This window comes from Mauremys reevesii, linkage group 10 (assembly GCF_016161935.1).
Source record: "Mauremys reevesii isolate NIE-2019 linkage group 10, ASM1616193v1, whole genome shotgun sequence".
Taxonomy (NCBI): domain Eukaryota; kingdom Metazoa; phylum Chordata; order Testudines; family Geoemydidae; genus Mauremys; species Mauremys reevesii.
Window position 1 is genome coordinate 46,806,205 of NC_052632.1, and position 27,043 is coordinate 46,833,247.

The window sequence follows — 27,043 nt, forward strand, 5'->3', positions numbered from 1 at the left end:
CCTGTCATGCCCTCGCTCCTCCCCCTTCCTCACAGAGCCTCCTGCATGTCACTAAACAGCTGATCAGGACGTGCGGGGAGGGAGGAGGAGGTGCTGATTGACGGGGCTGCTGGTGGGTGGGAGGCGCTAGAAGCGGGAGGGTAAAGCTGATGGGGGGCTGCCGACGTATTACTGTGGCTCTTTGGCAATGTACATTAGTAAATACTGGCTCCTTCTCAGGCTCAGGTTGGCCACCTATGGTCTAGTGGTTAGAGTGCTAGCCTCAGACTTAGGGAATTATGGTTCAATTCCATCCTCTACCACAGACTCCCTGTGTAAACTTGGGCAAATAAATTAGACCGAGACATATAGGGGCCTAACTGTACCTCTTTGTGCCTCAATTTCCCCATCTGCAAAATGGGGATAATAGCACTGCCCAGCCTCACAGGGGTGTTGTGAGGAGAAATAAAGAAAAAATTGGGAGGTGCTCAGATATTACAATTTTGCCAGCAAGAATATAAAATCTAGATGGATAGATGAGAGGCCTGAAATGCAAGAGCTGTGAGCTCCCTCATCCCTTACAGTCCCCCTCCCCTTCCCTCGGGCATAATCAGAATGCCTGTACCATGCCCTATTGCTGGAACTGGAATTACTATGACTCCTATGCTGCCAGAATGTATACAGCATTCCCTACAGCACCTCCTGCTGGCAGAGAGTGTACCTGGGTATAGCTGAGAACTCCCTATAGCCAGAGCTGTTACATCATTTCCTTGTGACACCCAGTAGGAAAAAGGTGGAACCAGAACAGCAGTGAGCTCCCTACAGCTGCTGTATCAGGGTTCAGCTCGGACTGAACAAGCTGAATTAATTATAATGCCTAGAGAACCTTCTGAACTTGGCACAGAATGTCAATACACCTATTTAAAGAGAAAAAAAGCACATTGAAAAAATACAGGCCTGTTAATATTTCCTCAGCAGGATGAAAAACAATGCGTCAGCCACCACCACTGCAAGCTGTTGGGAAAGAAAAAGAATTAAGAGAAACAACAACAGAGTGGAGAATGGGCTACTTTTGTATAAACAAGATAAGAAAAGGGAGCTTTCTGAACCGGGTGGCTAGGCCCATTCAGATCAATCTACACAGGCTGGCTAACAGTCTTCAAGTTTGGCATGGGAGAGAGGAGCAGTGTTTGAAAACCACTTTCAACTACAGCTTTGTTTTCTAGTACAGCCTATAGCTGTGGCATAGGTCTCAAAGCCAAACTCCATCAAAGTTTGAGGTTTTCTGATGGTTCCGGCCCATTGCCACTCCAGTCACACAAGCCTGGCAGACTTTGCTATTTAAACTAAAATATCTTCCAGTAAGGACTTGTCTAGTAAGCAGGATTCTGTGCCAAAAAGCTGATGACCCTTTATAATTTCTGGGTACACTGGGCATCTTCATTCAGCCCTGGGCTCTTCCACCTTGCTCTGCCAAACAGACCCTAGAGTAACCACCCTCTCCTTGGGTGAGAGGAGACTTTCACCTCCAAACTCATTCAATTGCATCAAACAACTACATATAAACTTAAGGCCAACGTGGAACCTAACCAAACTTTGAAACGTAAGTAAGATAACAGTCTTCCATGCAGCCAATGGAAATAACTTTCTCTTTGCATCCAAATTCAGACTAGGCAGCCAGACCCTGACAAACGAATCCATCTTCTCACATCAGGCCTCCCATTGTTCTCTTACAAGAACCAGGATTCCAGGAAGACAAGCAACAAGGTAAACAGACACAGAATCAAATCTCATGATATATACATGCTCATGGAGGAGTCCAGGCACTAGGTCGTCACCTCCAACCTTCTCTATTTAAATACCTTTAAAACAAATGAGTCAGGATTCAGAAGGAGCCAGAATGGTTCCAAGAGAAACTAGACAGAGTATCATGCTGAGAGGTCTCCACATATCAGGTTCTCTGTGGTCAGCCTGAGAGTTTGTTCAAGTGTCAAGAAACTTTTAGTTCCTGATTAACTTTTCTTTCTTTTTTTAAGCACATTGGTAACCATAGAAACAATTGCTGGCAAAAGTGAAAATGCATTTCTGTCCTTTATTAGGAGGCATTCCCTTCAATTACTTCACTATGCTCACCCATCCCTTCAGCCCAAGAAATTGAAGTCTGTCTTTTACAATAGACCCAGAATTGTGTCAGGGACCTAAAACTCAGGAGGCTCTGTATGCTCTCACACACACAGCCCCTCCGCCCACCCTGCCCAGGTGGAATTAAACCACAGCCTACTTACTGACTCTAGGGAGAGAGTGTTCCTCTAGCAGTTAGAGACTGATACCAGAAGTCCGGAATGCTGGGTGTCATTTTCCAGCTAAACCACAGGCGATCTGCATGACTTTGGGCAAATCACAATTGTGCCTCAGTTTCCCCTCTTGTAAAATGTGGTGATATCTCCCTACCACATGAGTGGAGAGGGTGATAGTGAGATTTAGCTAATAATTATAAAATGCCTTCAAGAACATCAGATGAATGGTGTAGTGAAGTGCAAAGTATTATTGTATTTTTAAGGTGATGCGCTAACCTGCTGGGTATTCCACTAGGATCTTGAGCATAGTGAAGTCTATACACCATCCCTTAGGAAGGGGAAAGCAATCAAACTACAGTGGCTTGAGCACAGTACAAATGATATAACATTACTGAGAGCCAGTCTGTTCTGGTAGCTAGGGCACTAGGCTAGAATTCAGAAGACCTGCCTTCTATTCCCAGCTCTGCTACTGGCAAGTCACTTCTTCCACTCTGGTTCCTGTCCCATCCTTTGTCTACTGAAGTTTTCTGAGGCATGGATTACCTCTCACTATGTGTACAGCACTTAACACTTGATCTCAGTTGGAGCCCTCTAGGTGCTAATGTAATATAATAACGTCACTCCTGCTACTACCAACATGTCTTAGCAGCAGAACAGCTTGACTGTGTCCCAGGATCTGTGGTGCAGGGGCCTGTGCTTGTGGAGTAGGAGGGTGGGAGCTCTAAAAAGATAGTTACCTTTTCCGTAACTGGGGTTCTTCGAGATGTGTTGCTCATGTCCATTCCATATTAGGTGTGTCTGTTCTCCACGTGCACCGGTGCTGGAAGTTTTTCCTTCAGAAGTATCTGTAGGGCAGGGGCGGCTCTACATATTCCGCCGCCCCAAGCAGTCAGGCGCGGGAGGCGCCCCGGAGCCCCAGGAGCAGCGGACCTCCCGCGGGCTTGACTGGTGAGGGTCCGCTAGTCGCGCGGCTCGGCTGGACCTCCCGCAGCTGTGGGTGATTCGCTGGTCCGGCGGCTGCGGTTGAGCTGCCGCAGTGACGCCTGCGGGAGGTCCAGCCGACCTGCGTGACCAGCGAACCATCCGCAGTCACGCCTATGGCAGGTCCGGTCGTCCCGGGGCTCCGGTGGACCTCCCGCAGCCGTGACTGCAGCAGGTCCGCCGGCCCAATCTGCCGCCCCTGCCGGCAAGTGCCGCCCCACGCGCGTGCTTGTCGCGCTGGGGTCTGGAGCCGGCCCTGCTGTAGGGGACTGGCTCTGGCACGCTCTGGAGTGGTGCCTGCTTGGCATGGTATAAGGGGCACTGCCTCAGTTCCCTTCTGCTGGAAACTTCGATAGTGGGGAAGGAGGGTGGGTTATGGAATGGACACGAGCAACACATCTCGAAGAACACCAGTTACAGAAAAGGTAACTGTCTTTTCTTCTTCAAGTGCTTGATCATGTCCATTCCATATTAGGTGACTCCAAAGCAGTACTCCTGAAGGTGAGTAGGAGTTCATGGACATGTAGATTACAACATAGATCTGCCAAACCCAGCGTTGTCTCTGGCCTGCTGAGGGATAGTATAATGAACGGTAAACATGTGAACAGAGGACCACTTTGCGGCTCTATAGATATCCTGGATAGGGATGTGTCCCAGGAAGGCCACCGAAGATGCCTGTGCTCTTGTCGAGTGGGCTCTGACAATCGGCGGCAGCAGAACCCCTGCCAGGTCGTAACAGGTCCTTATGCACGAGGTAATCCAATTGGAAATCCTCTGTGAGGACACCAGATGGCCCTTCATCCTATCCGCTGTAGCGATGAAGAGTTGAGTCGATTTTCAGAAAGGCTTGATACATTCTAAGTAGAAAGCCAAGGCCCTCGAGACATCCAGGGCGTGAAGACACGTCTCCTCACTGGTCTTGTGTGGTCTGGGACAGAACACCAGGAGGAAGATGTCCTGGTTCATATGAAAAGTGGAGACCCCCTTTGGCAAGAAGGCTGGGCAGGGCCGCAACTGAACCTTATCTTTGTAAAAGACCGTGTGCTGAGGTTCTGAGGTCAAAGCTTTAATTTCAGAGACCTGTCTTGCCGTCATCACCGCCACCAGGAATGCGACCTTCCATGACAGGTGGGAAAGGGAGCAGGAACCCAGCGGCTCAAAGGGCAGGCCGATGAGCTTATAGAGGACCAAGTTAAGATCCCACTGCGGGACAGGAGTCTGTACCTGCAGAAACAGTCTCTCAACCCCTCTCAAGAATCTGGCTGTCATGTCATGGGAAAACACCATCTGTCCTTAGATCGTCAGGTGAAAAGTGGAGATGGCCACTAGATGCACTCTAATGCACTCTAATGGAAAAGTGTTCCAGGCCCTGGTTCCTCAAATGGAGCAGGTAGTCCAGGACAGCCTGTATGGAAGAAAGCAAGGGAGAAATGCCACGCTCGGACACCCAGTGGGAAAATCTCTTCCACTTGGCCAGGTAAGTCAGTCTGGTTGAGGGCTTGCCAAGAGCAAAACCAGTGGCATTTCCTGTTCTGGTTATGCGGGAACCTTCATGTCCATTGGTGGTCTAGTAGCTTGCTCCCCTGGGTCCTCCTGGACCTGCGGGGTCTTACCCCCCCAAAGTCTCCAGCACTGGAGGGGGATGGGATACTGAGGCTGCTGGCCTCTCTGAGGCTTCCAACATCTATCAGGCAGCCTGGGAAGGCTGGGTGAACCCACAAGGGTTCCACGGGTACAATGGCGCTGGCCACTGTGCTTGGGGCCATGGGACAGGTTTCAATGCTGATAATGTAGTCAGTATCAGGACTTGTCCCGCAGTCAGGGAACCTCACTCTGAGATGGAGCTACCAGCAGAGCGGTTGGTCCCAGGCAACCAGGATTGGGCTGAGTGGTGGCTCTTGTCCAACTGGTGCTGGTCTCTGCGTCCTGAAGCTGACATGTCCGAGCGAAGCTGTCTTGGTCAGGCTCTCAGGGACTGATGGCATTCGGCGGATCTGCGGTGGATACCCGGCGATCCACGTCTCATGCTACTCAACCAGTGCCAGGATGTCGAACGGAGCTACTACAAGCCAGTTTCAGGGAGGATCGTCCTGAGTAGGGTGACCTTCTGTTTGGAGATGGGTGATGATGGCCCGATGATCTCTGGTGCCTGATCAGTCCCGGGATCAGTACCGGGCCCTTGAATATGGTCAGGACTGGTCACAGAGTTCCTGCCTCAGAGGGTCTTCACCAATCTACCGGCAAGGTACGCCTCAAGTCTCTCGATGGGTGCCCCCAGTGCAGGGACCGAAGAGGGCTCCGCTGAGCCTGCCGCTCCCGTCCTGAGGAGTGACAGCTGCAGGCGGGTGAACGCTGGTGGGACATCCCTCTTGATGGGGAATGGTACTGCTAAGGCGGGGACACACGCATAGGTCCCAATGCAGGTTTTTCCCTGAGACCGGGGTACCGCAGGAGCCGGTGAGGCTTCGGGCCTTAACGGCACCTGAAGCTGTCTGGGGCCTGCACCACTATCTGGAATTGCAGGCAAGCCATGGGATGGGCTGCACTGCTCATCTTGAGCTGGGGCCCGACTTCCCAAGTTGGGATGTTGAGCTGCCCGACATGGGTTTTGGCTCGCCCCCTGCCCTCTCCTTTCCCTTGCAGGAAGTAGGAGATCTTTCGCTCACAGTCTTTCTCAGCTTCTTGACCAGAGCCATGGAGGGAGACCAGTGCTGGCTCATGGACAGTGCTGGGGGACCACTGCGAATGGAGGCCACAGTGATCAGTGCAGTGTCGGACCACTGCTCTGGTGCGAGTGCCAACTCCATTAGGAGCACTTTCAAATGGATATCATGCTCCTTCTTTGTCCTAGGTTTAAAGGACTTGCAGATACGGCACTTGTCACTTATGTGCCCCTCGCCTAAGCACCTTAGGCAGCTGGTCTGAGGATCCCTGAGGGGCATAGGCCATTTGCAGCGATCGCAGGATTTAAAGCCTGAGGACCAGGGCCTGCCCCGACTAACGAAGAGTTTGAGAACTACTACTAAGGGTAACTAAGAAAACTATTAACTATGTATAATTATTTCACAAGATTTCAAAGTTCGCAAGAACAGAGAAGGAATCAATGATAGCTGAAGCAGCAGACATTCCAGCACCATCACTAGCGGCAAGAAAGAACTGAGGGTGAGGGGAGCCGGCGGCGCTCCTTATACCACGTCATGCAGGTGCCACTCCAGAGGGCTCCAGAGCCGGCCCCTACGGATACTGCTGAGGGAAAACCTTCTGACACCGGTGCATGTGGCGAGCACACTCACCTAATATGGAATGGACATGAGCAAGTACTCAAAGAAGAACTGACTGCTTCCCTGATGTGCTGTTTTGAGGAGCTGTGACAGTCTTAACAGGTCACTGAATGTGAACACAGGCTCCAAAATGGCTGAAGGGCATCAGTGCAGCGAGGCATGGGTGCTGAACCCACATCCCTTTCCATCCAGTCCCCCAAGCACTTGTAACTGCAGTACTGGGGCCCCAAGTCATGATGTGCTCACCCGCTGAGGGCAGGGAGCTTGAGGCCAAAACTGTGCTCCGCTAAGCATCCCAATGTCCCAGAATGCCGTGTGCGCCAAGGGACTCCCTCATGCTAAATGAAAAGAGGAGTGAGCTCAATAGCTGGCAGCCTAAAGAGCGCTCAGCAGACCAGCGAAACCCTCTTGCAGTGATTTTCCCAAAGCCCTACAAAAAAAACCTCCAGCGAAGAATGTGCCGCTTGTTGGCGAATTTTCTGCCGTGGCCCCAGGGGCTGCTTCTCACACATGATTAGTGTGTTTACCCTTGTAACAAGGGCAAAGCCACACAATAGGGCCTCTGAGGAAACATTTCCCGCCATTTTGCCCCCATTGTAGCCCTTTTCTTTCCTCTCCCCACCCCTTTCCTTCCTTCTTCCCCTTGTTGAGGAGATAAAAGGCTGAATTTGTGAATCACTTTGGCTCCAAAGAAGAGACTCACAAAGGCTACGAGAGCTGAGCCCTTCCATGCTGCCTCCCTTCCCTGGCTGTGAAAGCCAGGCCTAGCTGCTGAAGAAAAGCTTTTGGCAGAGCAGATGATTTCCTTTTGCCCTCTATTGTGGAGATACAAGGGTTGGGGGTGAGGGGAGGTGTATTGTGACACCACTGCTGGTATTCAGGCTCCTTCTGGGACTGATCATAAATAAAACAACAGCTGGGGGATTTCCTGAGGGTTGCCTCACACAGCCAGGGCACAACCAGCTCTGAGAGATGCAGTCGGGCCCGAGATCCTCTGTCTTTGAACTCAGGCTCTGGCTGTGCAGCGAGCCTGGCCTGTGCAATCACAGACAGCGTGGAAGTGGCAAAAGGAAATGAGTGACTGCCAATGTGGCAAGACAGCAGCAGGTTGGGGTCTGTAATGGGAGTGAGCGGTAGGATAGGGACAGCAGCAGATATTGAGATCTCTAATGAGAGTGGGGGTAGGATGGGGGCAGGACGGCAGCAGGTGAGTACGGGCAGAGTAGTGGGATTGGGATCTGCATGGGGCGAGAGGGGTACAATAGGGAGTGGGATAGTAGGTGTTTGTAGGGCACAGGGTAATTTGTCCTTGTGCCTGAGACTAGAGGTATAGTAGAAGCCCATAATGGAATGAGACTAACAAGAGTGGATGGGACTAGAGTCACACTACCGAACAATGGGAGGCAAGCTCTGAGGTGTTCTGGGGTTGTGGGAGGAGGCAAGCATTTCCCCATATACTCTTTGACAGAGAGATAATCCTGTAATACAGAACAGCTGAGTGACAGCTTGCTGAAAGGCAGCTGAGGAGGGATAGTTATTGGGGGAAGGGATAGCTCAGTGGTTTGCACATTGGCCCACTAAACCCAGGGTTGTGAGTTCAATCCTTGAGGGGGCCACTTAGGGATCTAGGGCAAAAATTGGTCCTGCTAGTGAAGGCAGGGGGCTGGACTCAATGACCTTTTGAGGTCCCTTCCAGTTCTAGGAGATTGGTATATCTCCAATTATTCTATTCTAATACAGCTACCCCAACAATACCTCTATCTGCTGACAAAGGCCTTTGAGAATAGGTCAGCATTTGTAGCTGGGCCACTCCAACTGCACCATCACGCAGGTCCTGGGCACCCCAAAGGCTGGCGTTAAAGGAGTCTGCTCCCATAGATGGAGTGGGAGTTCTAAACCCAGCACAGGCACAGAGGGGCTAGGAGAGCTGGGAAGTGCTCCACTCCTCCTGCTGCAGCCCCACACAGCAATCCAACTATTGAGCACCAGTTGAAGAAAGGCCTGGCCAGAGTGAGGGCATTATTGGGATGGGGAGGGGGAGAATAGCACATGTATATGGGGGCGGGGGCATAGCTGGGAAGGTATATTGTAGGGGAGTCAGGGGGGGCAGAGATTTCAAACTTTGATAGCAATCCACAACTGGACCACTGCCAGACTTGCAGAGCGGGAGCTGTGGGAGTCATTTGAGGGAAGAACATAGTGGGGCATGGCTGGGGAAGGATTTCTGGGATTGGGGGCAGACCATGGGCAGCAGGTATAATAGGCCAGCCTCCCCTGGCGCTGCCACAACTGCTGGACCCTAGTTGTGGCAAAGATTTTTCTTTATTATGCCCCATGCTGGTTCCAGGGTGTCCTCCTCTTCTAATACACTTTCCCCTGAGTGGGTTGGGTCCGGGGAGGGGAGGCACAGTGCAGCTGGCTTGGGGCTCCTCTGGGCAGGGTGGGGAGGCTCGGGGCTGCGGCTTGTCCGGGGCTCCTCCAGCCGAGGCGGGGGTGCTCCGGGCTGCAGCCAGCTTGGGGCTCCCCCAGGCATGGGGGAGGAGGCTCAATGCTTTGGCCAGCCTGTAGCCGATGGGGGGGACAACACTCAAGGCTTCTCTGAGTGGGGCCTGTGGCTCCAGCTGTGGGCAGAGGTAGCGGGAAGGGGGTCTCAGGGCTCCAGCTGTGGGGAGGGCATGGGCAGAAGGGGCAGAGATGGGGCTAGCCTCCCTGAAGGGGGGCTCCACCCATTGCCCCAGGGCAGACTGTGGGGGAATTACTAAAGGGGCATGGCAGTGGGGTAGAACAGAAAGGGGACACTCAGTCAGCAACGTACAAAGGTTTTCCAGTTGAGGGAGCTGCCTTCTGGGGTTCCATGAGTGCCAGCACAGATGCATCAGTGCTGGCACTCAATCAGTTGAGGCTCTACTCCTCAGAGTTTTCAGGACAATCTCAACAAATTGGTGTCTCCCTGGCAAGTGAGTGTAGTGCTTTTTAGTGTGGGATGCAATGTGTATTCAATTTGAGGTTGCCAACTTTGTGATTGCAGAAAACCAAACACCCTTACCCCACCTCCTGCCCCACCCCTATCCTTGCCCCGCCCCTTCTCCAAGGCCCCTCTCACTCCATCCCTCCTCCCTCTGTTACTTGCTCTCCCCCACCCTCACTAATTTTCACTGGGCTGGGGTTGGGGGGCTCTGCAGTGGGGCCAGGGATGAGTGATTTGAGGTGCAAGAGGGGGCTCTGGCTGGGGGTTGGGGTGCAGGAGGGGGTGTGGATGACCAGGGGCAGCTCTATGTTTTTTGCCACCCCAAGCACACAAGGCAGGAGGCTTTTGGCGGCATGCCTGCAGGCGGTCTGCTGGTCACATGGATTTGGTGGTGAATTGCTGCCGAAGCTGCGGGACCAGTGGACCTCCCCAGGCATGCCGCCGAAAGCCGCCTGCCTGCCGCCCTCACAGACACCGTCAGGCTGCCCCCTGCAGCTTGCTGCCCCAGGCACGCACTTGCTGTGCTGATGCCTGGAGCTGCCCCTGCGGGCGACGCTTACCTCAGGTGGCTCCCAGAAGCAGCCGGGATGTCCCTGCCACCCTTAGGTGAAGACACAGCCACGCAACTCTGTGCGCTGTCCCCCAACTGCAGGCACCACCCCCGCAGCTCCCATTGGCTGTGATTCCTGGCCAGTGGGACTGCGGTGCCGGCGCTCAGGGCAGAGGCAGCAAACAAAGCATCCCTGGACGCCCCTGTGCTTAGGGGTTATGGGACATGTCGTCTGCTTCTGGGAACTGCACAGAGCCAAGGCAGACAGGGAGCCTGACTTAGCCCTGCTGCACTGCTGACTGGACTTTTAATGGCCCAGTCAGTAGTGCTGACTGAAGCCACCAGGGTCCCTTTTCGACCCAGCGTTCTGGTTGAAAACCAAACACCTAGCAACCCCAATTCAATCAGCTGCAGGATGTTGTAATCAAATGGGCACTCATGCATATGTGGCCACTTCAGTGCTACCTGCAAGGAGATGTGGCCATAGACAGTAAATTATATGGGCTCATGGTGCCTGGGCACCAGGAATATTCAAACACAAGTTTGAGGCCAGGTCTCTCTCTCAGCCCTGCCTTCCACTCTGGGCACTCCCCCCTGTGCCTCTCCTGGAGAATTTAAAATGGCCTGGGGCCCCCCATCCACCACCGGCAGTGCAGCAGAGCTGAGCCGGCTTCCTACCTGCTCGCTCCACATGGCTGCTGGTCCTTCCCTGTGGCCCCTGGCTGGGGTGCGTCTCTGTCTAAGTGTGCTGCTCCCACCCCAAGTGGCCCTCTGGCCAATAAGAAGCTGCAGGGGCAGTGCCTGGGGGTAGCAGCATGCAGAGGCCCCCCAGCCTGCCCAGGAGCCCCAGGTAAGTGCCGCACCCCCTGACTCCCTCCCAGAGCCTGCATCCCCTCCCATCCCCAAACTCCCTCACAGAGCCTGCACCCTCACCCCCTGCCTGCACCCCTCACCCCCTGCTCCATCCCAGATCCTGCACCCCTCACCCCCACCCCCTGCCTGGAGCCTGCACCCAGCACCCAAACTCCATTCTAGAGCCTCCATCTCCAGACCCTTTCCCCCACCCAAACTCCCTCCCAGAGCCCAACCTCTCACCCCTTCTGCACTCAAACTCCCTCCCAAAGTCTGCATCCCTCCTGCATCCCAATCCCCTGCCCCAGCCCAGGGTCTGCACCCCAGAGCTCCTCCCCCCACCCAAACTCCTCCCAGAGCCTTAGGCGGGGGGGGGGGGCAGAGATGGGGGGGGGGTAGGCTCTGGGTGTTCTGAGCACCACCAAAATTTCTACAAACCTGCCGCTCCTGGATGTGGCTGGTTTGTGAGCTCAACATTTGCAAGGGATGAAGGTTCCCCAAGTCAGTTATTTTACTTGAGATTAAGAGAGTGCTGGCATCTGGTCTCTAATATCACTCACATAGGTGCAAATGCTGGTGGTTGCACTGAAGTAAATGGCAAAACTCCCATTAACTTCAGTAGGAGCTGGAGCAGGCCCTGGAGCACATGCAGCTACTGTCCAGCCTTGCTTGCTGTTTTTCACCCTAAGTTTCTCTCTCTGCATCTGTTTGGACCCTTCCAGCTTTCCCAGCAGCAGGGCCGCTGACAGCTGGCAAAGGCACAGCTTTCCCAATGTGTAGCAACAAATTCCTTAAATTCACGGCTACTTTACAGTCTCTGAGAAAGGCGAACTGGGGGAGCCATGGGAAGGGTGGGAGCAGCCAAAATTCACGGAGTGCAAGTTAAAGAAGCTTTTGATAGCACAGAGCTTCCTCTACTGGCCACCTACTGCTTCCAAAGACTGACCTGCCTTCTTAAAAATCCCTCACTGTGTTACAGCAAAACCACTCCTCTCTCTGAGCCCATTGACGTGGCTGGCCATCTTCAACTGACTCCCAAGGGAGATGGATGGGGCTCTCTATTTTCATCCTCATCTTCTCCTGTCCATTCCTCTTTCTGCATTTTAGAGGAGGTGATACTGTGTTCATGGCTCCAGCCAGCATTGGTCATTTCTTTCTCTGGCTAGCTAGAAGCCTAATCTAGCCTGAACCTGAATCAAATCCTGATTGTGGCTTGCATAACTAATTAACTAGATAACAGGCCTAACCCCTCTGACATCAATTGAGTCACACCAAAGATGAATTTGGTCCAGTCTGTACAGTGCAGTAGAGCACTGTGAAAGTGCTAAGTGACACTCACTCCATTGGTTCATTCTCCCCTTTTCCTGTTTCTCTCCCTCTGTTCCCTTTCTGCAGCACATTTCTCTCACTTTTACTTGTCCTATTTTCACTGTTTCTCTCCTTCAGTTTCTTTATCTCTTTCCCTCCCCCACTTTCTCCTACTTCTATTTCCCCTTGATTTTCTGGTTGTTATTGGCCTAATTGGCTCCACCTCCCAGCGAGTACCATAAAATTGGAGAAGTCACCATGGCCAGCTGATTTGGATTTGGCATGCTCTCAGATTGTTCAGATTAGCATCACCCCAACTTCCACTCTCACCACAGAACCAACATGGGGCAACAAGAGCAGGGGAGAAACTCAGAGACTCGTAGGTCAGGGTGAATGTGTATGGTACCTAGCACAGCTCCAATCAGGGCTTAGCTGTTCTTAAAAAAGGTAAATTTTATTAAAAGCTCTTGGCTCATCCGTTCTGAGCCTCCTTCCTCTTTGGTGGCCTGAGTGTTTTGGTACTACCTAAATCACACAGCAACATTAACGCCAACTATACTCTTTAGTTCTCTTTATTCACTGCTAAACACACTGGATAATAATAAATAGTCTAAATTCTGCTCTGCTATAAGGCCAGATCTTGAGTGTCCTCAGTTTCTATTGATTTCAGCTAGATTTGCAGGGTTTGGACCCTTATGCATATGCAACCTCACTGAGGCAAAACAAGTCTGAGATTCCAAGGCAACATGATGTAGTAATAAGGCTCTGAAGTGGGAGTCCAGAGATCTGGGCACTATTTTCAGCTCTGCATCTAGCCCACTGTGTGGCCTTGATCAAGTAAATTCACCTGTGTTCCCTTACATCCTTTATCTGTCTTGTCTATTTAGATTAGTCCTTCCAGCTAGGCACCATCTCTCCTTATAGCCTAGTAGTAAACTGAATTAAGCAAAAATTATATTAGCCATGCTCAAACCAATTAAGTGTTCACACAAGAGGGTGGCACCAATTTCACTAAATCAGTTTAGAAAATGACAGTGAAATCTGTGCTATTTATGCATGTAGACAAGCTGGAAGTGTTTATACAATGTATAGCACAACAGGCCCTGACCTTAACTGGTACTAGGTGCTACTGTCACACACAAATAATAATAGTTGCTAGGAAATAACTGAAGGTGGGATTTGTCTCACTATGGTTAGTGTTTCTGATACAGGGTATTTATTTTTGTGCATGTTACAGGAGTGGATTTGGTCAAACGAATGAGAGGGGAAATCCAGTTTGGGAGGGGAATGTATCTGGAACTTAGGCTTTTGTTAGATTTTAAAAGAGCAATTCCAAAAATTAATCACCCAAACTAGCTTTTTTGGGGGTTCAGCTTAAAGGTTACAAGCAAACAAAAGCATCTGGGGTTAGCACAGAGGAGATCCACAAGCCAAAATAAAAAATAAACCTGGTTGTGTCTAACCAAACATTCCCTATCCAAATAATTTCTTCTAGGTACGGAAGATGAATTTTCATGCCTGGTTCAAGCCTTACACAGCATTGCTGCTCCATCCCTGCAGCCCAGAGAACAACAGACAAAGGGAAAGTTTCTTTCCCGATTTTAAAAAGTTCTACCTTCCCATTGGCTCTTTTGGTCAGGTGCTCACTCCTTTTCTTTTACCTGTGGGCTTGTTAACCCTTTACAGGTAAAGCAAGCAGAGAACAGACCAAGAGGGATTTTACAGCTAACTGTGTCCATCAAAGGGAGTTACTCTCCCCCACCCCCTTCATGTATCACAGATGGCAAAAGAGAACTCACAGATCTACCAACCCCTGCCAGGCAGGCCTAAAATTAGGAATTCAGCTACTAGAGGTGATGGGCCTGGTATAGAAACCTGGACCCCAATCCTGCCACAAGCATCACACAGCTGGACCCTGTCCCCACATGCTGCCTCAGTGACTTCATAGAACATCAGGGTGGGAAGTCATCTAGTCTAACCCCCTGGGTTCAAAGCAGAACCAATCTCCAGACAGATTTTTACCCCAGTTCCCTAAATGGCCCCCTCAAGGATTGAGCTCACAACTCTATGGCTTAGCAGGCCAATGCTCAAACCACTGAGCTATCCCTCCCTGTGTAATCTACCTGCCAAGAGCTCATTGTGAGATCAGCACCGTGGATAGCCTAGGGGCAGATACCATACCTTTCTATTTGTCCTGAAAAGCACCCAGCACACTGTGAGGCACTGGAAAAATAGTGAATAACAATTGTGAGTACTAAATATACTGTGTCCCTACGCAACAGACAGTGCTGTCCCGGGGCTATCACCTATTTCAAGGACCTGACAAATTAAAACCACCCAAACCTTTCTTTTATTTATCTGACAACATTGGGCAACATGCTCAAAATCTGTTTGTGTTCCCATCTGCTGCTCATCCAGAGTGGCAGGGTGTCTCCTCCAAGGAGGCAGTATAGCAGAGTGCACTACGTTGGGACTCTGGAGGCTTGGGTTCCATTCCTAGCTAGCTTACTGAGTGACCGTCTGCAAGTCCTTTCACTTCCCTAGCCTTTAATTACCCCTGCTATAAAATGGGGACAATGATACTGACTTTGTAAAGTGCTAGGGGAATTTAAAATGATAGATTAGCATTAGGTGGTGATGTTATTACTGTTGCTAGCTAATGGGTTTAGTCCTCTAGCTTCAGGTCTGTGCTGGAGGTCCTGGATTCAAACCCCATTAAAGGGTCATGGTGGTTGTTGTTGCTTCCATCCAAGGATCTTGAAGCACTTCACAATTCCTGTAGGAGACAGAGAAATATTATTTTAGGGAAACTGAGTCACAGAGAGGTGAAATGATTTGCCCAAGGTCATGCAGTGAGTTGGTAACAGAACCAGAATCCTTGTACAACTACTAGATTCTCTGGAGCATAAGCTTTTGTGGGTGAATACCCATGAAAGCTTATGCTCCAATACGTCTGTTAGTCTATAAGGTGCCACAGGACTCTGTCACTTTTTACAGATCCAGACTAACATGGCTACCCCTTTGATACTAGACTCTCTGCTAACCCCACTCTCCATAAAATCCTTTGCAATTCTTTTTAAATCTGTGTTTAACTGCAGTTGTTATCCAGTCCACGGAAAGGGCATGAAACCAAAGGCTTAGGCTGCTATGGCTGCTCTCTAGCCATTACTACAGCAGGGAGAGGCCAGCTGGGATGATGACCTCTGCTTTGAATTTCCTGACATTGGTTGACTTGCTATATTACACAAGCCCCCCATGTTATTTCAGCATAGGGATTACCCCCTCCCCCATTTTAAAAGGCTTTTTCTAAGGACAGCAGCATCTGTGTTTGAGGCCAGAGCACTGACAGGCCCATTTTGACATCAGGGGCTCATGTCTGCTGAGGGCCCTCAGGTACAATTTGGACTCAGTCTTTTCCCCCTGAGATTTGGATTTGGTCTTGTTCTTGCTTTGACTCATATATGTGAAAGACTGTGATAGTTTGAAAAGTGTGTGTGTGTGTGTGTCTGTCTGTCTTCCTCCCCACTGGATTTGAAAATCACACCACCTGTTGCGCTTGTTCATGCAGTGTTATATCCAGAACGGGGCTTAGAATTCCCTCTTAATGAAAACAGGCTTGAGAGTGAGGCTAAGACTGTGGGAAAGTTCCAGCATATGGGAAGACAGTGGGGAGCTGGGGACAGGGGGTGGGAAGAGGGAGAGGGGGATGGAGTTTGTGTGTGTGGTGGGGGAGGAGAGCCGGGGGGTGGAATCCAGTTTATCAGCCGCTGTTCTCTTCATTTAGGAGGCAGATTGCCCACCCACAAAATTAAAAAAAAGATGGAACAATGAGTCAATTAGGGAAGCAGGAGCACAAAGCACAGGCGCCATTGCTGCTCTTTGCTGACACATCATCTCTCTATTTGATTGCTATCAGCTTCCCCCGCCCCCATTAGACTAATACTTACTTAGCTTCCCCATAGGGTGACCAGATGTCCCGATTTTATAGGGACAGTCCTGATTTTTTAGTCTTTTTCTTATATAGGCTCCTATTATCCCCCCACCCCGTCCTGATTTTTCACACTTGCTGTCTGGTCACCCTACTTCCCCATGGCTCTCCTGCAGCAGCTTCTAGGGTGGAGGCTGCAAGGAGCTGTGAACCCTATCCCCAAGCCAGCACACACTCTAGCTGCAGGGACAGTAGCTGTGATCACTTACCCAAATACTGTAGTGCCTTTCACACCATTCTCTGCAGTGACTCAAACTGGGATTAGTGGGACTAGTGGAGCTGTGAGCAATCCCCCAGCCAGTTTTTATCCTGAACTGTACAGTGATTCATGCTCGGCTCCCCCCACATCCAGTGCTCTTGTATCTTTCCTTAAAGTTGCTGGTTGTCTGCCTGTAACCCTTTAATTGCCCTAATTGCTTGAGTTTTTCCTCTGCTTCAGAGGGCTGCTGCCCTTGACTTTGTTCCCTCTGTCCATCTAATCTGCCACGCTATCAGCCAGCATTATATCTCTGGTATTCTCCTCTCTGTAGGAGTCCAACAGGGGTATAAGAAAATGGAAGGGGCCTTTTCTATGGCCTGCAAAGTGACTATCAAAGCCTGCTTTGGCAGTCAAGTCAGGAAGATTCTGTGGATCAGTTGACCTGCCTGACAGCTGTTCAGGAAGTAGGAGCAATGGGATTTCCCCAGGCACTTGCAGCACTAGAAGAAACAGGCCAAGATCTGAAGGGCTCCAGAAAGGGGCAGCTAAAATGAACCTCTGAGACAGCTGGGTGGGGGGTGATAGGAAATCTCTTCACTTAGGGAAAAACGTGGCAGATATTGACTCCCATATTGTGCTCTTCTTGCATATGCTGTCTAATCCCTGGCAGATCTCTGCATGCAAGGGGAGGAGAATATCCAAGTTGAACTCCATTGAGTGGCTCTAAGAGGAGAATTGGCCTGATCTCTGCATGACTGGGTACATTTTCTGAACAGCACACAGGGTTCAACCTGTGCATCTGCCATTGATATTAGTGGGAGTCATGTGGCTAAGACCCAGCCTGATGCTTTGAAGCTGTGTGCGTCTCTTCTCCCTCTTCCCAATAATTTATTTGGTTATCAAATGAATGGTGTTGCTCATCCCCAAGGTGCCAGGAATACTCAGTCTCACTTTGTGACATTGGTACCCTAATGTGCTGCGTACACTAAGCAAAAAGAGCACTGCACCAGACCACTGCTTGAATGCCTGGACCTGACAGTGCCAGGTGATACCTTGTGTGTTTGTGCAACAGCTGTCCCAGGTATTTTACAAATGGTGGCTGTTTGTTGTGTCTGGGACCTTTATCTGAGGTCTGATGAATCAGTGCAGGCTGCAGTTTTCTTCCTAGGAAACTACAAGCATTTCATCTGCACTGGCGCATCCCACAATGCAGTGCCTCCTGTTTGGAAATTACCCCAAATCCTATACTCCCAACACAATGGAATAGGTGCTGCAAGAGACCCACACAGGGCTACAACCATACCTGTAAGATGTGCATTGTTGTAATGCCATTTTACTTAGTGTGAATGGGGTCCTAATGTTGTTACACCCTAAGCATCAGTGAGGCTGTGATGCTCTTAGTAAGTGAACAGGCACGTAAGCGTTGCCATAGTTATATTAAAGACCTTGTATCTGACCTATCATTAGGTTTGTGTCTGCTTAGAACCCCAAGCCTGAGAGTTTGTTCTTAACCAGAGAGTGAGGAAGCTGTATTTACACCTCCTCTTGAAACAAAGGGTACGTCTACACTACGGGACTATTCCGAATTTGCATAAACCGGTTTTGTAAAACAGATTTTATAAAATCGAGTGCGCGCGGCCACACTAAACACATTAAATCGGTGGTGTGCGTCCATGGTCCGAGGATAGCGTCGATTTCTGGAGCGTTGCACTGTGGGTAGCTATCCCGTAGCTATCCCATAGTTCCTGCAGCCTCCTCCGCCCCTTGGAATTTCCGGGTTGAGATCCCAGTGCCTGATGGGGCAAAAATCATTGTCGCGGGTGGTTCTGGGTAAATGTCGTCAGTCACTCCTTCCTCTGGGAAAGCAACGGCAGACAAGCATTTCGCGTCTTTTTTCCCTGGATTGCCCTGGCAGATGCCATAGCATGGCAATCATGGAGCCTGTTTTGCCTTTTGTGACTGTCACCGTATGTGTACTAGATGCTGCTGACAGAGGCGATTCAGCAGTGCTACACAGCAGCATGCTTTTGCTTTTGCATGACAGCAGAGATGGTTATCAGCCATACTGTACCATCTACCAATCCATAAATTGGTAATAAGATGATCGTGGCTACCAGTTCTTTTGCACTGTTCCATTTGCTGCTGTCATAAGTGCCCCTGGCTGCTCTTAGCCAGGGGCGCAAAAGCCAAAATTGGGAATGACTCCCTGAGTCAATCCCTCCTTTTTGGTATCTAAAAATAGAATCAGTCCTGCGTAGAATATGGGCAAGTGTACTAGAGAACCACTGTATCAGAGAACCAGAGAGCACAGCTGCTCTGTGTCAGATCCTGCAGAAATTATGAGCTGTATTCTATTCACATTGGGTGCTCCTGCAACAACCCCACCTGTTGATTCCGTTCTTCCCTCAGCCTTCCTGGGCTACCGTAGCATTGTCCCCCCACTTGTGTGATGAAGTAATAAAAAATGCAGGAATAAGACACAGTGACTTGTTAGTGAGATATGAGTGGAAGGCAGCCTCCAGCTGCTATGATAGTCCAGACAGGACAGTAAGGAGTGTGTAGGAGAGGAGCCCAGCATCCCTCTGCTAGTTCAGGGGCACTTGAATCTTTTCTTTACACATGAAGGGTGGGGGCTGATGGAGCTCAGCCCCCTGTTGCTATGATGACAATGGTTATCAGCCATACTGCACCATCTACCAGGAAAAATTAGGACCAGGCGCCCTTGATTGACCTAACAGATGCTGGTCATCATGGTTACCAGTCCTTTTGCACTGCCCCATGTGCCAATAGGCTGATGACGAGCACAGATACCAGTCGTATTGTACCATCAGCCAGGCATAGCGTGGGGGGAGCAAGGATGTTGGTGTTGAGTGCTGCACCATCGCGTCTATCTGCAGCATTCAGTAAAGATAGGGTGACATGTAAAAGAGTCAAGAGAGGATTGTTTTCCCTTTCACTTCTGGGGGTGGGGGGGGGTGCATAAATTGCCGAGCTATGCCCTGACCCACCGCAGACACTGTTTTTGACCCTAGAAGCATTTGGAGCTCAGCCAAGAATGCAAATGCTTTTCAGAGACGGCAGGAACTGTGGGATAGCTTGAGTCCTCCAGTCCATGAGCGTCCATTTGATTCTTTGGCTTTCCGTTATGCTTGTCACGCAGCAGTGCGCTGAGTCCCTGCTAAGGCATCTGTCTGGAGATATTTAAAAAATGATTTTGAATTTCGTCTTCTGTAACGGAGTGCTGATAGAACAGATTTGCCTGCCCTTACAGCGATCACATCCGCATCGTCCATGCTGGAGCTCTTTCTTTATTTTGATTTTTAACTGCATCACCACCCGTGCTGATCAGAGCTCCACGCTGGGCAAACAGGAAATATTCAAAAGTTCGCGGGGCTTTTCCTGTCTACCTGGCCACTGCATCCGAGTTCAGATTGCTGTCCAGAGCGGTCAGTGGTGCACTGTGGGATACCGCCCGGAGGCCAATACCGTCGATCTGCGGCCACACTAACCCCAATCCGATATGGTAATACCGATATTAGCCCTACTCCTCTCGTTAGGGAGGAGTACAGAAACCGGTTTAAAGAGCCCTTTATACCGATATAAAGGGCCTCTTAGTGTGGACGGTTGTGGCATTAAATCGGTTTTACGCTCCTAAAACCGGTTTAAACGCGTAGTGTAGACCAGGCTAAAGACAGCAAGCAGTGCTTTGTCTCCCAAGACAGCTTCTCCCCGCGAGGATCCATTTTCATGTTAGGAAAACAGGCGGGAGACAAAAACTGCCAAAGCTGAGTGTATATTTCTTTTCTGATCCTTTGCTTACTCATGGGAACAAAATATTCTTATCTTTCTTGGAATGAGACACAGACCCAAAACAATCAGTAACCTAAACCTAGACAATTGCACAACTGGGTTTCAAGACACCAACCACCAAAACCCTAATTCAATCAGGGGAGACAGAAGAAAAGTAACTTTTTAACAAAGTAAATAAAGAAACATACCTAAACTCTCCCTGGATCTCTTTATGTGGCTGGGTTCTGTGTTGACTTATAAATGTTGTTGCTATTGCCAGGAAGGAAAAATATGTAGCAACTGGATGTGTACACAGAGCAGAAAGGTGCAGCAGGCAGAGGTGTTCTTTGTGAGCTCTGCCTGAGACATTAGGAAAGAAATTGCCAGGGGTTTGTTCTTACTGGCTGCCCAACAATGTGTGATTTATAAATTAAGGCCTATCAGGGGCGGCTCTAGCCATTTCACCGCCCCAAGCACGGCGGCACGCCGCGGGGGGCGCTCTGCCGGTCGCCGGTCCCGCGGCTCCGGTGGACCTCCCGCAGGGCGTGCTGGGCCCTGGAGCCGCCCCTGAGGCCTATTGCAGCAAGAGGGCTATCAATGGATTGGAGGTGGGGGTGGTTAGGGTTGCCGGTGTCCAGTTTTGGACGGGAAAGTCCAGTCGAAAAGGGCACATGACTGTCCAGTCAGAAACCCTGACCGGACACCCAAAGTCTGGTTACTGCCTGCAGGGGTGCCAGAACAGTTGGGGCCAAGCAGGTGGGCTGGCAGGCAGGCAGGCACTGTGAGGGGATCGTGGCAGAGCTGGCAGTGGGGGCAGCAAGTGGCCGTGCCTCCCCCCTTTGCTCCCCCCAGCGCGCACCCGTTCCCCCGCCCCACACTGTGCACGCCCGTGCTGGAGCCTTCCTCAGTGCCTCCTCCAGAAGCAGTAGCGCCAGGGATGGGCAACAAGAGTGCGCTCAGGAGCAGCCTGGGCTCTGCAGCTCCTGCACCCCCAGTCAGAGCCCCTGCTATGCTGCCACCAGCTCCTGCCTTGCATAGGTGAGTAGCCAGGGCAAGGTGCACATGACCCCTCCGCCCATGCACCTGTTGTGCCCCCTGCCCAGCACCCAGGGCAGCCCGCGGGGAAGGGAGTCCCTGCTCAGCCCCAGCAGGAGGATCCCTGTTTCCCCAGGTGGAGGGTCTCCGCTGGCCCCCTGATGGGGAAAGCAGGCTGCAAGCAGCATTTCACCTCGCTGCCAACCTCCCCCCACTCCCACACACGTAGCCTGGAGCCACCGTATCCCTAGCTAGCCCCTGTGGCTGCAAAACCCCCGCGGGCCCCACTCTCACCTTGGCTCTGAGACTCACCCCCACCCCTTCCCAGGCGTGCACCCTCCCCACTCCCACACAGGAACTAGAGCCAGCTCCCCTCCCACTCATTCCCCAGGAGAAACACGGAGACCTCAATGCCCTTCCCTCTCCTCTCCCACCATCCCAACACCCTGGAATTACTATGTGCTGCATCCTTGCCTCTGGTGTGTATGTATGTGTGTGTGTGGCGGGGTGTGTGTGTGTGCCATTGTGTCAGTATTGGAGTTTATTTAAAGGTCTTGAACTTTTTTAGGAACCATGGGTGTGGGGGGGGGGCGGGGAGAACGGGACACTGGAGGTTTAGCTCAGTAGAGTCAGTCTCTCTCCTTCTCCCCACATTCTTCCCTCCGTTTCCCTCCTCCCTCAGTGATGTGTCTTAAAGAGGGTCCTAAATATCCGCTGCCTTGTTGGGGTTATTACAGTACTTGCCTAATTGAGCTGTGGACCTTTTCTCTGTACAGCACAGAGATCTCTGTAGAACGGAACATTTCATCTGATCTAAATGTGATTGTGGTGAAGGTGGGGGGTGCTGTCTCTTTGGACAGAGGAGAGGGCAGGAATGAACTTTTCAGCCAAAATGAAAATGCAGCCAGCAAAAGTCCATGTTTTGCTTTCATTGTACAGAGGAGAGAGAGAGAATCATATCAGATTTGTTGCTGAAATGCATTTTCTGTGTTTATATTTCATGATCACAACACCTTGTATAGTAACTATCAGTATCCAAACAGTTCTCTGTTGAAGGATTGTTGTGACAGTGAAGAGGTTGGATTTCCATTTAGGCCATATGCGAGACGAAACAAAACTGTCTATCGGGGGCCATTACAAAATCTGTTCTTATTTGTCTGACCCAGAACAGGAATTGGATTTTTGGTGTTCTAAGAGGTTTGTGCATGTTGTTTGATTAGCTGGTAGCCACAGTTAATTTCCTTTGTTTTCTTTCTCAGCTCTTCCCTGAGGGGGGGGGGGGGGCTTGAAGGTACCCCACAGGGAGGAATTCCCAAGTGCTCCTTCCTGGGTTCAAAGGGTTTTTTGTTTGTTGTTTGCATTTGGGTGGTGGCAGTGTTTACCAAGCCAAGGTCAGAGAAAAGCTGTAAACTTGAGAGTGTAATACAAGCCTGGAGTGACAAGTATTAATTTTTAAAATCCTTGTGGGCCCCCACTTCTGCACTTGGAGTGGCAGAGTGGGGATTCAGGCCCAAAACCTCTAGTAGCTGAGCTCCTAATTTTAGACTTGCCTGGCAGTGGTTGGTAGATCTGTGAGTTCTCTTTTGCCATCTATGCAGTATGGCCCCCTGCCAGGAAGCAGCAGGAGTTCTGCTTTAGAGTGCTGATGTTTACTAGAGGTCTAGGCCCTCATCATGTGTTCCCATCTCTCACACCAGCTGGTTGCCCAGTATGTGCAGAAGGACAAGCTGCAGCTGAGGTACTTTCCTGCTGCCCACATGGCCTGTGCACTTACAGGCATCCCTGTAGCCAGACAGGGGCCATAATCTGTCATCAGCAAGGTTGCAAATTTTTTTTTTTAAAGATTTATTAAGATTTCCAAATACACCATGGTGTTCGCTGGAGAAGCCAGGGAGACCTTGCTCACTCTAAGGGATCTGCCCCGGGGATGGGTCTTATGACCACAGATGGGTCTGATCCCAAACCCAAAAATGTGAAGGGAGAGAGGGAAAGTCAGAGCACAAATAAGGATCCAGCTCTGACCTTTGAAGCTGGCCCCTAATTGTAAAATAGCCCAGCCCCAAACCCATCTCTGAACCCTCCTGAGCCTTGGATCCTTTCAACTCCACATCCAAATTTTGTGACCTGGACCAATCTTTCAAAATTCCATCATTGGCAAAGTTGCAACACTCCTGCTGATATTATCAACTTGACTTAAGTGAGGAGCGCTGCCTCCAGCACATCTCAGACCCAAAGAGTCAACAGTACAGAGTGAAGCTACAGGGGGCCTGTGTAAGATTCAACCCTAAAGGTTGATTTGGTATTTGAAAAAGTAAGAAAGGAACAGGTGAATTGTAGCATCATTTTATCCAATGATCACCCTAGCTCTTCCTATCTAGGTACTGTAGGGGCCACCCCTGGACAGACAGATCCCTGTGGCCTGCTGTGTACTCAACTCTCATAGCTCAGTCACCCAAGATCTGTTTGTGACACTCTGTATGCCAAAGCCACACCCTGGCATCCCCATATTTACCATGGCAATATGATTATGAGAAGTATGTCATTCAATGGAAAAGTTATGATTTGTTGTATACGATTATCCTATGTGTATGCATGTATCATATTTGTATCTAAATTTATGACTATGTGCCAGTATTTTAAATGTTTGCTCCTGGGTAACACCCACAAAGTAGTTTACAGACAGTCTAGCCAACACATTGTGGATGAACCACTCAAGGTAATGGCCCATTAAGAAACACAAAGACTTTATAAGAAGCTTATCCCCATTCGGTGTGCCTTCCTGTGGACGCTTCAGTCATCATATGGATAATGGCTGCTATGATGCATCAAAACATGCAAGGGCATGTGACTAGATCATGTGATATTGGATGCCATCTTGTGCCTGTACTTTTTCACAAACTGTGCTGGGGATTAAAATAGTTGGGGATTGGTCCTGCTTTGAGCAGGGGTTGGACTAGATGACCTCCTGAAGTTCCTTCCAACCCTGAGATTCTATGACTTTGCTTGGAACAATGAAGTTCCCTCCATATGAAAGAAGCTATAAAAGGAGGAAGCGACATCACTTGGCCTCATGGCCCCCACAACTCAACACCTGGAATCACAGCTGCAGGACTAAGACTTTGAATGTGGGAGAGTGGGCCCAGGCAGGAAAGGAGGATTTCAACCAGTGTATGGAAGATCTGTAAACTGGTTGTACTATCGGGGGAGACATTGCTTGATTGAATTCCTGTCTAGTTAATAGAACTCAGATTGCAATTTTGTTTTATTTCTTTAGGTAATCTACTTTGATCTGTACACTTATTACTTATCACTAAAAATCTCTCTTTCTGTAATTAATAAATCTGTTTTATATTTTAACTAAAAACAGTGGGGTTTGAGTTAAGTGCATGAAAAAAAAATCTTAGCTCAATTAACAAAAAACTGGTGCATTGCCCTCTCCATATTGAGGAAGGGGCGGATGATAACTTACTCTGGTCAGGCTTTTGACCAGGGCAGGATGGTACAGTTCTGGGGGTGTTAGGCTGGGAAGCTGAGGGGAACTGGCTGGAGCCTCTCTATTGTTGGTTCATGAGTGGCTGGCAAAAGCAGCTGCTTGTGTCCCTGCCTGTGAATGTTTGTGAGTACAAGACCATGAGGGGTTTGCAGTTTGTCACATTATCACAGTGTGAGAGGGAGCCCAGTTTGCCAAGACAGAGGGTTCAGTGGTACCCCAGTTCCAGGTTACATCCCAGGAACACTCGTCACATTGTTCTAGTATTGGCCTCTCAGGCCCAGGCTGGTGGAAATACTGTGAGAAGACCAGACCAGGGCCACCCAGAGGATTCCGGGGGCCCGGGGTCTTCGGCGGTGGGGGGGCCTTCCGTTCTGGGACCCGCCGCCGAAGTGGCCCGAAGACCCGCAGCGGGAGCCCCCCGCCGCCGAATTACCGCCGAAGCGGGACCCGCCGCCGAAGCGCAGCCCGGTCTTCGGTGGTAATTCGGTGGCGGGGTCCCGCCGCGGGCCTTCGGGCACTTCCGGCGGCGGTCCCGAACAGAAGGCCCCCCGCCGCCGAAGACCAGGCTGCGCTTCGGCGGCGGGTCCCGCTTCCCGCCCCGCCCCCTTACCCGAGCGCATCTCCGGCGGGGCCTGAGCTCCGTCCCGCTCAGAGCCGCGTGGTGAGGGGGCGGTGCTGGGAACTCAGCCCGGAGCTCGCAGCCCTGCCCCCTCCCTACGCCTCTCTGAGCGGGGCGGGGCTCAGGCCCCGGCCCCGTTGGAGCTCCCAGCCCCGCCCCCTCACCACGCGGCTCTGAGCGGGGCGGGGCTCAGGGGCTCGGCCGGAGACTCGGCGCTTGATGCGCTGAGGCTCCAGGAGAGGGGCGGAGGCGGGAGCTTCCGCTCTTCTCTTGGGGGCCCCTGCGGAGCCCGGGGCCCGGGGCAAATTGCCCCCTTTGCCCCCCCCCCTCTGGGCGGCCCTGGACCAGACCTTGTGGCCCAGTCAATTCCTCTCTGGGGCACTGGGCTGTATTTGAGTTTCTAGACACAGGCCCAACTACCCAGCACTCACTAAACTCCCATTTGACTGAATGGATTCTCTAGAGCAGCAACAGAAAAGCCTGGTCCCAAAGTCCAGTTCTGACTATTGGGCCTATAAAATGTACCCCAGTGTAGCCTCAAATGTAAGTAGTAAGGGAAAGGTCATAAGACGTTACACTAACCTACAATATTTGCCAACCTGAAAATTAACCATGAAAAACAGATTGAGTTGTTTTCAGTAACTGAATATTATAAACAAGTGCAAGAGAACCAGACAAAGAAACTGGATTATTGTAAATGAAAAAGTCCTGTTGATATGATTTAGGAGTGTGTTGAAATCATGCTTGGTAAAAAGAGAAGCTGTGGAACCAGAACTTAATGCACCAAAATTGGTGTGAGGGATATTAGGCCTAACTAATGGAGAAAATAACTAGGGGGATAAACTATACCACCCACTTTCCCCCCTTTCAGGTTTCTTAAAAAGAGACTTTGGGGAAAAAAAACCTCTCCTCGCTCATCCCACTTTGCATCACAGCTTGTCTTATCCACCTCATCTCATTTTCCCTGGCCAAGAGAGAAGGAGCAGACCAGAAGGAAAGACTTTCTTCCTGAGTGGAAGGCAAGCAGGCCTTTCTCTTGTTTAAGGAACTTCAAAGTCCTGAAAACCATCATATCATCATGGCTTCCAGTCCTCAGCCCATCAGTGGGGAGACCCAATTGCCAGCATCTCAGAAGCATGTTAAGCACCTGTTTTGTTCCCTCCCTTTTGTGTTGTTCTCCCTCCACCCATACCTCACTCTTTTGGCTTTTCATCAAGTCCTAAAATCAACTGCACTGCATCAGCAAGATGAGCTGCCCACAACTCTGCCCCGTCTAAGGAGAAAAGGCCCAGCCAGATGATGTCCGTGACCCAGGGTCCAAGCAAAAGGTCCCAGCCAATGTATCTATTTGTGATTGACCAGCTGCTCAGCGTTCCAAAGACATCATGAAAAGCAGTCTCTCTCCTGCACCTTGTCTGTTAGACACAGGAGAAGTTAAGACCCTTTACACATCAGGCTTGAAAGTAAAATTAACCTTTTCCTCAAAGAAATGAGATTAATATTTTTGTCTCCAAAAAGGAGTGCAATTAACAGTTTTGATTAAGTTTGTTTTGCGTAATCACTCAGTTTCAGAATAAATGCTTTTTATTTCCTCTTCTTTCCTATGTTTTATCAATAAACTTTCAGCTTTAGAATGAGTGTTTCTGGATGTTTGCCAAGAAATTGAGTACACCAAGGTCCATGTAGAGGTAGGGAAAAAAATCA

At 50.4% G+C, this 27,043-nt stretch overlaps 1 long non-coding RNA gene across 2 annotated transcripts in view; it reads left to right on the plus strand.

Annotated features, from left to right (window-relative positions):
* LOC120373099 overlaps nt 1-26,803 on the plus strand; it is a 28,879-nt gene extending 2,076 nt beyond the window's left edge. The window contains exons 2-3 of one of the 2 annotated variants that reach the window (XR_005585374.1): nt 1,648-1,746; nt 26,211-26,803. This is a non-coding gene — a long non-coding RNA (uncharacterized LOC120373099). Of the gene's footprint in view, nt 1-1,647; nt 1,747-13,711; nt 13,774-26,210 lie in introns of those variants that run through there. The other variant, XR_005585375.1, reaches the window with a different exon arrangement.
* The last annotated feature ends 240 nt before the right edge of the window (nt 26,804-27,043 follow it).